Consider the following 9,196-nt stretch of genomic DNA (forward strand, 5'->3'; position numbering starts at 1 on the left):
CAGAATAGCACTGCTGAACCATATTTCTTGTATATTTAAGTAATACATTATAAAGAATACCAATATTAAGGAATAGATAAATAAATACATCTTTTGTACATCTTCCTCAGGCTGCCTATTTATTGTATCCGGCCATTGTATTGACCGGGAATCAAACCCGGGTTAAACTTATACACCTATACATTATTAGGGAGGCCATTTTATTATATACCTATCAGTGATTAATGAATTAATATTTATACTGAATAATTGATTTATTAGACTATTTCACATATTTCTTATAAAACCTTTTTGCTTAAGTAGATTTTTTATTGCATTTCTTCTTACACATTAGACAGATAAATGTCGGCTCTTCCGTTGTAGTCGTTGTCGCTTGTGTCGTTGTTGAAGTGGTCGGTTTGGGCTTACAAAAGTGAAAACTGTGTGGATAAATCTCTTCGGGTTCCTCATATATGAATGGCAATTCATCGTCAGAATAGATTAACGACGATGTATCTAGAAATAAAACAACAATTTCAAATTTCGAACTCCTAAATCTACTTTGTTATAGTCTTTGATCTACGCGAGTAAATGTTTCTATACGTTCCCATATTATAGGGTAGCAGACACAAACTGCATCTATTTTATTAAACCGGCAACGCACTCGCGAGCCCTCTGACATTGAGAGTGTCCATGGGCGGCGGTATCACTTAATATCAGGTGAGCCTCCTGCTCGTTTGCCCCCCGTTCTATAAAAAAAAAACATTTATCCATAATCACGCCTTATTTATATAGTCAATTCAGATCTAAGACATGCCGAGTTTCTCACATCATTATCAAATAACTTATTGCGAATTAATTGCGCATAAAGAAATATAGTTGCAAGTATTACATTTTTGAATAAGTGTAACAAAAGTAATTTATTAAATTTCCTTAACCCCCATTTTATCTTTATTAATTGTTGGCTTACCGTCGTCATAACGTCTCCGTGGTGAACAATACAGCGGGCAAACTTTATAGCAAAAGAAGAAGGGCTCTTTATCTGAAAGGAATTACCGAATTAATAACTCTTTGTGTCCATTTTATAATTAATGTCGGTGTAAGTTGAAACACCCGAAGAAAAAATTATATAGAACGTATAATTCTTTTAATACTGCTACTAAAGTGTGAATAGATTTTTGAAGTTATACTTCTTTAGCGCGTTTAATGAAAAATTGCTGAGAGTGAAATTTTACGACGCGCGCGCAACGTGACACAAAATTAACAGAATGAAGTTGCCCACGGAAGATGCTACGGCATTGGACATAATTTAAAAACAACATTCGAATAATATTAGAATTTATGTTACACTTAATATAAGAGAATAATAATAAATATTTATTTATTGAATTTTTCAAATGTAAACTGAACTTTATTGACTGTAATGACTCCTTTTCCAGTCTTTGATTATTTAATTGTAATTAATTATTTACATGCAATCAAAAACTATTTTTAATAATGCCAAAGAAGTATAAATTCTTACGCGCATACATATTAAGTACACGCACCCTTTTTTTTATAAGGTGCGATAGCACGATGTTCTATAGCCTTCCTCTGTAAGACTGGGGGTTACCGAATCGATGTTGTAAGTACATCCAAGAAATTGATACCCAATGACTACAAAAAAGCGAGTTTTAAAATATTTACAGTCAGAAAGTCTACATACCATCAAGTAGAAAAAACGCATCAATAGATACTAAAAGGAAACACGTAGCATAAAAACTTAAAAACATTGTAAACTCTACACACAACTAACACTAACACCTTTCACTTTAAAATCACAAGTTGTATCCTACGACTATTTTATATAAACATAACCCACCTCTCTTAAGTCTAGACTTCTAGGTTTACGTGGAAAATACATTCATAACCTACAAATAAAACAGAAAAAAAATTCAATCAAAATGTATGTGTTTCTGTTACATGCCACGGTATTTGAATATATAATTTAAATTTATTTAAGTTCTCTTCAATCATCAACAAAAAATTTGTTTAACTGTAATGTTCATTCCAGTTAAACAAACATTTTTAGTCCAGTTGTATTATCCTGTATGGAATTTTAATTTCATTCAAAATCGGAATAACATTGCTATTTAAGATTAAAAAGTGAAATATAAAATGGAAAGAAGTTGCTGCACCTGACAGGCGCCTATTATACACTACTTTCAATTTCATACTCATATACTCGTATAGTTATTAATACATTTCATATGCAAAAATAGCATTAAATGAGCTTAAAAATTATAAATGACTAGAGAATGTGCGAACATACATCTGCAACTATTAATAAATAAATGATAATATTAGATATTAGTTCAATCAGATATTAGAATGCCTAACGCTAACGAACATAAAAGGAAAATTAAAAAACTACTTTTTTATGCATTTGTCGCACTCCTAAACAAGACTACTATGGTTACATTAATACAAACCACAGCAGTTTTCTAATGTAACATATTGTGATTATATTATATTATTTTGTAAAATAAAGAAGAAATAAATTAAAAAAAAAATAATTTAAAAAAAAAAATGTAGTATCGAGAAGTAATATCTAGTTTATTATTTTTTCTTAAATTGTGTGTGTGTGTGGGCTTGTGGCTAAATAATAAAACGATAAAATTGCGTATAAGTTAATACTAGAACTAGACTTTTGACCCTGTAAAACTGGTTGTAGAAAAAAATTTAACCTAAAAAAAAATAGGGAAGTCGGTACAATTTTGTAAAAAAAGTGAACCCGAAAGAGATTTACAAAAATCAGTACATCTCGAGACCACAATAACTAAATTAAACTTTCTAAAATCTGTAATATTAAATCTCAGTCCGGAATGTGGGCTTCAATAAGGACATCCTATTGTCTCGTGAAATGAACTTTCTTGTTCTTAAATTAATAGTTCTAAGATGACTCTTGAGAAATAATTACTTGCTCTCGACTTCAGTTAATGTTTCACTATTTATGTGTCAGCAGCAAGACTTCACTTAACCTCAATGAGGTTTAAGTAGAAATCACCCTTTTTAAGGCTTACTGCCAAAACTTCTACAGAATGAGATGTACTGCCGGATCGCTAATTGCCTTGCGCGTTCAATATAATCATGGAGAGTGTTCAGAGGAGTTGTTCGGATTAATACCTGCAGCTGAGTCGAGGCAGAATACGAAATTCCACCCGTATCACCTCGACGTCCGCCGTTCCACAACTGAGCGTTTTTCAAGGCAGTTTTTGCCGCGCACCACCACTATGTGGAACCAGCTGCCCACTGAAGTATTTCCGAACCAATTCGACTTAGGGTCCTTCAAGAAAAGAGCGTACCAATTCTTAAAAGGCCGGCAACGCACTCGCGAGCCCTCTGGCATTAAGAGTGTCCGTGGGCTGCGGTATCACTTAACATCAGGTGAGCCTCCTGCCCGTTTGCCCCCTGTTCTATAAAAAAAAATATAAGCCTTTAGGCATGTTTGCCCAGGCTGTACTGATTACTTCTGGGTGATCCATCGGAAAAGAACGGCATCACTTTTATACAAATTGCGAGGCAGTATCCTTAGTACAACAAACGGCTGTACTCAGTCGTAAATTGTTAGGTGGTTTGCGTAGGATTGTCGGCTCTGGGAGACAAGACATATTATTGTTGATGTTGGTACTAATAGTTTTTAAGTTACTACTTACTAACGAAAATGGATTTGTGTTATCTAATTGGTACATTAATTATTATCATTAACTAGCGTTTAAGTTTTTGAGACCGTAGGTTGGACACAAAGATTCTAATTATCTAATTATATGCAAAAGCTTCTTTTTATACTGAGACAATAAAATGTCTGATTGACGTCTTTTACCGCGGGGAATCGTCATTTAATGTACCGGAGCGCTATAAAAACTAACATTTATAGTTTCGTTAATTCATAATTATAATTGGAATGATCTACTTATACAATATAATAATATGATTGGACAATTCACACCAATTGACCTAGTCCCATACTAAGATGGTGAAACTTGTGTTATGGGTACTAGGCAACGGATATACATACATATTATAGAAAGATAGACATATAAATACATATTTAAACACCCAAGACCTAAGCACAACACCAAATGCTCATCATATCGATGTCTTGTCTCAGCCGGGGATCGAACCCGGGGCCCATGGATTCGCAGTCAGGGGTACTAACCACTAGACCAATAAGCCGTCGACCTTGCATGTATGAGCATCATCAGCCTCTAGGAGCATTTCTGGACGTAGGCCTTCTTCATTTTCCCCCAGTACAGCACTGGGAGGATGTTGCTTGACGATGTCGTCATTCTCGGTGGGCGACCTGCGGATCCATCGGTTTTTATCCATGCGCGCTATGTGTCCTGCCCACCGCTTGCTTAACATGTCTAAAATAAGTCGAGTAAATTATATACTTAGGTGTAAAAAGGCTTGGTGGGTCAATATTCGTCCACAAACCTACCATCGCTTTCGATGCGATGGCTACTGAGGCAATGTAGTTTGTTTTTTTTGTTTTACTTTAGATTAAGGTTCTATATTTTTTTTATAAGGTTTAGTTATGCACTTATTACACTTTTCTCGTCATACTTCTTTTTTTTTGTTATTTCCCTTACTAGGGTTGCCTGGAAGAGATCGCTAGTTAGCGATAAGGAAACCCGTTGCATACCTTAAAATTTTTATAAATAAATGAATAACGATGTACGGCCTATGACTAACTCTAAATTTAAAAATAGAACGTGCGAAATTGACGCGAAACATCGAATATTGATTTCCCAATTCGTGTCGTAATATATCTTGACTTAGTCCCTTCTGAGAGGGCACTTTCTTTTGGAGTCTCTAGGACATTATTAAGCAACGAGAGCTCTTAGGATACGCTGACTTTGAATAACTACAAAGCACTTTGCGTCGAGAAGGGTAGTCATTAAATTATCGTAGGTTATACTTACTAAATGTCTTTGCACTAAATATTAATATAAAGTGTGTGAAATTCATTAATTAATCTGTACGAGTGTGTTTAAAAAAACAGCTAATAACATTGATTTAGTGAAAATTGTTCTAAAATGGTTATTAGGAAATAACAATCCAGTTTTTCTATTTACCCTTTTATCAATATCAGAATATCAATTAATGACAAACCCAAAATTCCATCCACATATTTTTTTAATTAAAAATACATTGAAAATCTTTATACAAATAACAATTTGCATTTTCACTTATCTCTATATTGTTATAACTTTTCCTTATTTTATGGAGATTATAAAAATACTTATGAATTCACGTTAGAAAATCGTTCACAAGAAAAATATGAAAAGTTTAGATTGAGGAACATTTTCCTTCAAACTGAGTTCAAAGTTTTGATAACTTCGAAGTATAGGTGCCTATCACGACATATACAGTTAAATAAAGACTTCAATAATATATCTTACACTTGCGGCCTGTTCTGGCTTTGCACAGCATGAACCATTCTAATGAAGAAGGGAATTTTTTTGTTTGTTCGTATAAACATATATACGTATATAATATTAGTACAAGTACATTTATTTTATATGTACATTAATTACAATGAATACTACGTACGTACGTATGAATACTACGTATTAATACGTACCAATTCTTGAAAGGCCGGCAACGCACTTGCGAGCCTTCTGGCATTGTGAGTGTCCATGGACGGCGGTATCACTTAACATCAGGTGAGCCTCCTGCCCGTTTGCCTCCTATTACATTAAAAAAAAAAAAAACCTATTACTTCTTCACCCTCTCTCTCTCTCTTCAGTCGGTAGCTCATGTCTGGGCGGCGTGGTCATCAAGAAAACACTTCAGGAGTAGACAATTAGTTTCCACCGGTTTCTGTCCAGCGCTCCTCTTAAAACAGTTCTCTTCGCCTCTGCGCATTGTACGGCCCATATATATATGATACCTATATATATATATATATACTAGCTGACCTGGCAAACGTCGTTTTGCCATGTATATGCCATTTATAATAAAAATAGGGGTTGATCGTAGAGGGGTGAAAATTAGGGGTTGTATGTATTTTTGGATATCATAAAAATATAAGAACAAAAAAATTATCTAAAAATTTAAAATTTAGACTACCCTTAACATTAAGGGGGATGAAAAATAGCTGTTGTCCGATTCTCAGAAATATGCAATATGCACACAAAATTTCATGAGAATCGGTCTAGCCGTTTCGGAGTAGTTTAACTACAAACACCGCGACACGAGAATTTTATATATCTATATATATATAAAAATGAAACCCGTTTTCCGTTGTCACGACATCACATGAAAACGGGTCGACCGATTAGTCTGACTTTTTTTTTTGTTGTGTTTGTAATTGTCAGGAGAAGGTTCTTATAAAAGAAAAAAAGATAAAAATTGCGCGGAAAATTAGAAAATTCAAGAATACTTAACCACCATACAATTCGAACTTTTTGGTGTAACCTTATGGCGTTTGACATAACACAACATTGACAGAATGCGTGCTGCAAATATCGTCAGAGGATGTAAGAAAAATGAATATCGTTCAAAATAAATGCTTCGATCCGAGTTATTATATTGATAATATAATAATATGCGAGCCAGAAAAACAAACAAAGAATGTTGTATAACATAAAGCATTAGAATAATAAACACTTTGTTTCTGAAATATTTTTTAATTCATTATACCAATTTGAAATCAATATTCATAGTTAAGACAGGACAACGTCTGTCGGGTCCGCTAGTTAGATATAATTTCTTCCAGCAGCAGCCAACTTTATTACAGCAGAAAACAAAATTGATTGCCTGTGGAACTTCCACCTGCGTAGTCCCGACACCTCACCACAAGCTTTGGGATTATTATTTAATACAACGCACTAATAAATGTTTATCCGAATTTTCCGTTTTCACGAACAAAGGTTCATCGAATAATTGGTTATTGATCGCCATATATCATTAATGATCCTCTGTAACAGGCATCAAATGAAAAACAGCTTTCGAAATTGGACGATCAAACTATAAATTCAAACTGTTCAAAGCCAAACTTTATTCATCTGTGACAGTTTATTTAAATTCGTTGGACGCAAATATTCCTGATTTTTTGTCTGTATTGGGAATATTTTATTTGTTCGTGCTTTGACAAATAATAAATTAAGCTTTATTCGGTTCTACTAATTTGTTCAGTATCTGTCAATATAGTAATTAATTAGTAATTATTATACCTATAATAATAAAAAAAAAAGGGTGCGTGTACTTATGTACGCGCGTAAGAAGTTATACTTCTTTGGCATTATTAAAAATAGTTTTTGATTGCATGCAAATAATTAATTACAATTAAATAATCAAAGACTGGAAAAGGAGTCATTAAAGTCAATAAAGTTCAGTTTACATTTGAAAAATTAATTAAATAAATATTTATTATTATTCTCTTACATTAAACAAATAAAACACTATTTATCTTTAAAACATTTTTATTTCATTATACTATTTATTTTTAAGTGACTCTAATGTCTTCATCAGAATTTCGGTTTGTAATTTTAAATTAATCATTACTTGGTTGTGCATCTACGAGGCTTCTCCAAAACTACTTGCTTTCTGCAACAAATAAGAGAATATTAATTTAAGCTCTGTCCATGCAAAACTTAAAATTTTTTATAATTCATATTATACATTTTTTAACACATTTATATTAATATAATTATATAAATGTGTTAATAATATAATTTGTAGCACATGCTACAGACCTGGATAGCAACTTTCTTTTATTCTATTTAGAGATAGAGATAATTTAAATATAATACCGGTGTCTTCCTTGTAGGTTTCTTTGGAGTTGTTTGGGGATTCTTGTTGTTCAGTTCGACATGATTTTCTTTAACCTTTCTTTAATCCTACAAAATAATGAAATTGTTAAGTTATGTTGTCACTGTTGTGCACACCTTTGTTTGGCTTTTTTAGTATTCAAGTTATGTCAAAACTGATTTATTACCTTGTCATTGTTGGCTTTATTTGCTTTTGGGATATCAATTGTTTCCAAAATGATTTTATTTGTAATAACCTGAAATATATAAACAACATCTATTAATTTAAGTATCATGGTGAGTGGTTCGCACTCAGGTATTAAGGTGTATTATACCCACTGTCCATTATAAGTGGGAATGGGCTCACTTCTGGCAGGACAGAGTTTCGGTACTACAAGTGCAACATGGATGTTTTGAGGTATTACAATATCTTTAACTACCCTGTAGGGGAATAAAGTAATGTTGTAAGCATATGCCTATGCTTGAAAGGTTGAACCTTGAACATCACCATACATCATATTTATAATTAACATTCCTACCTCGACACCATCACAATCAAATTCATTGAAATCTACTTCAAACCATTGTGTCTCGAGAAGGTGATGGTGGCTTTGTTCCACCTCCAGTTTTTGATGTTTCACGGCGATAAGATGACAACTCTTTTTTTGTATTCAATTTAGTGCACTTCCACTGATTCATCAATTGTTTTTTGTCTCTTGTCCTTATATTTGCTGGATTAAATCTGAAAAATTACATGTTTTGATTAAATAATGTGGTCATTTTTTTGAGATGCAGGTACTTATTAAAATGTTTACTTCTCTGTTATATCGCTCCAAGCCTTCATTTTCTCCTTATTAGTATTCGTGCTTAAATCTTTGTTCTCAATTATTGATATATAGGGTCGTAGAATATTTCTAAAAAGTTGCTGTAACAAACGCAATAAACAAAAGCAATGAATAATGGTTCATGTTTCAGTTTTAATCAACAATAATACTCGATAATACATACGGATAGTTAACCTCAATTGTATTGAAGCACTCAGGAAGGTTAGCACAGTTTTTTCACAAATATTTTATATTATTTCACAAATATTTTGTATAATGAAAATAACTAGGTATATAATTATTAATTTTAAACAATAACTAAAACTCCTATATTTGTTTTAAAGGTAAATGTCATTGTCAGATGTCAATTGTCATGGTCATTCAAAATTCTTGTTAAGCTGCTAAGCTAGAATATGCGTGAAGTTAGCTTCACGCATATTCTATTTCTTTTTACTTGTAGTTTGTCTTATTCCCATCTCGCTCGCGCACGCTATATCACACTGCCAATTTTGTGTCATAGGTGCGCGCGCAATCGTAAAATTTCACTCTCATCAATTTTTCATAACGCGCCTAAAGAAGTACAACTTCAAAAATAAT

General features: G+C 32.8%; 1 long non-coding RNA gene across 1 annotated transcript; it reads right to left on the bottom strand.

Annotated features, from left to right (window-relative positions):
- Positions 1 to 239: 239 nt before the first annotated feature.
- On the bottom strand, positions 240 to 1,796 carry LOC125060969. The gene is made up of 3 exons (XR_007118952.1): positions 1,685 to 1,796; positions 950 to 1,021; positions 240 to 495 (listed from the first exon to the last, which is right to left on the bottom strand). It is a non-coding gene; the product is annotated as an uncharacterized LOC125060969 (long non-coding RNA).
- Between the last annotated feature and the right edge of the window lie 7,400 nt (positions 1,797 to 9,196).

The sequence above is a fragment of the Pieris napi genome, chromosome 22, assembly GCF_905475465.1.
Source record: "Pieris napi chromosome 22, ilPieNapi1.2, whole genome shotgun sequence".
In the NCBI taxonomy this organism is placed as follows: domain Eukaryota; kingdom Metazoa; phylum Arthropoda; class Insecta; order Lepidoptera; family Pieridae; genus Pieris; species Pieris napi.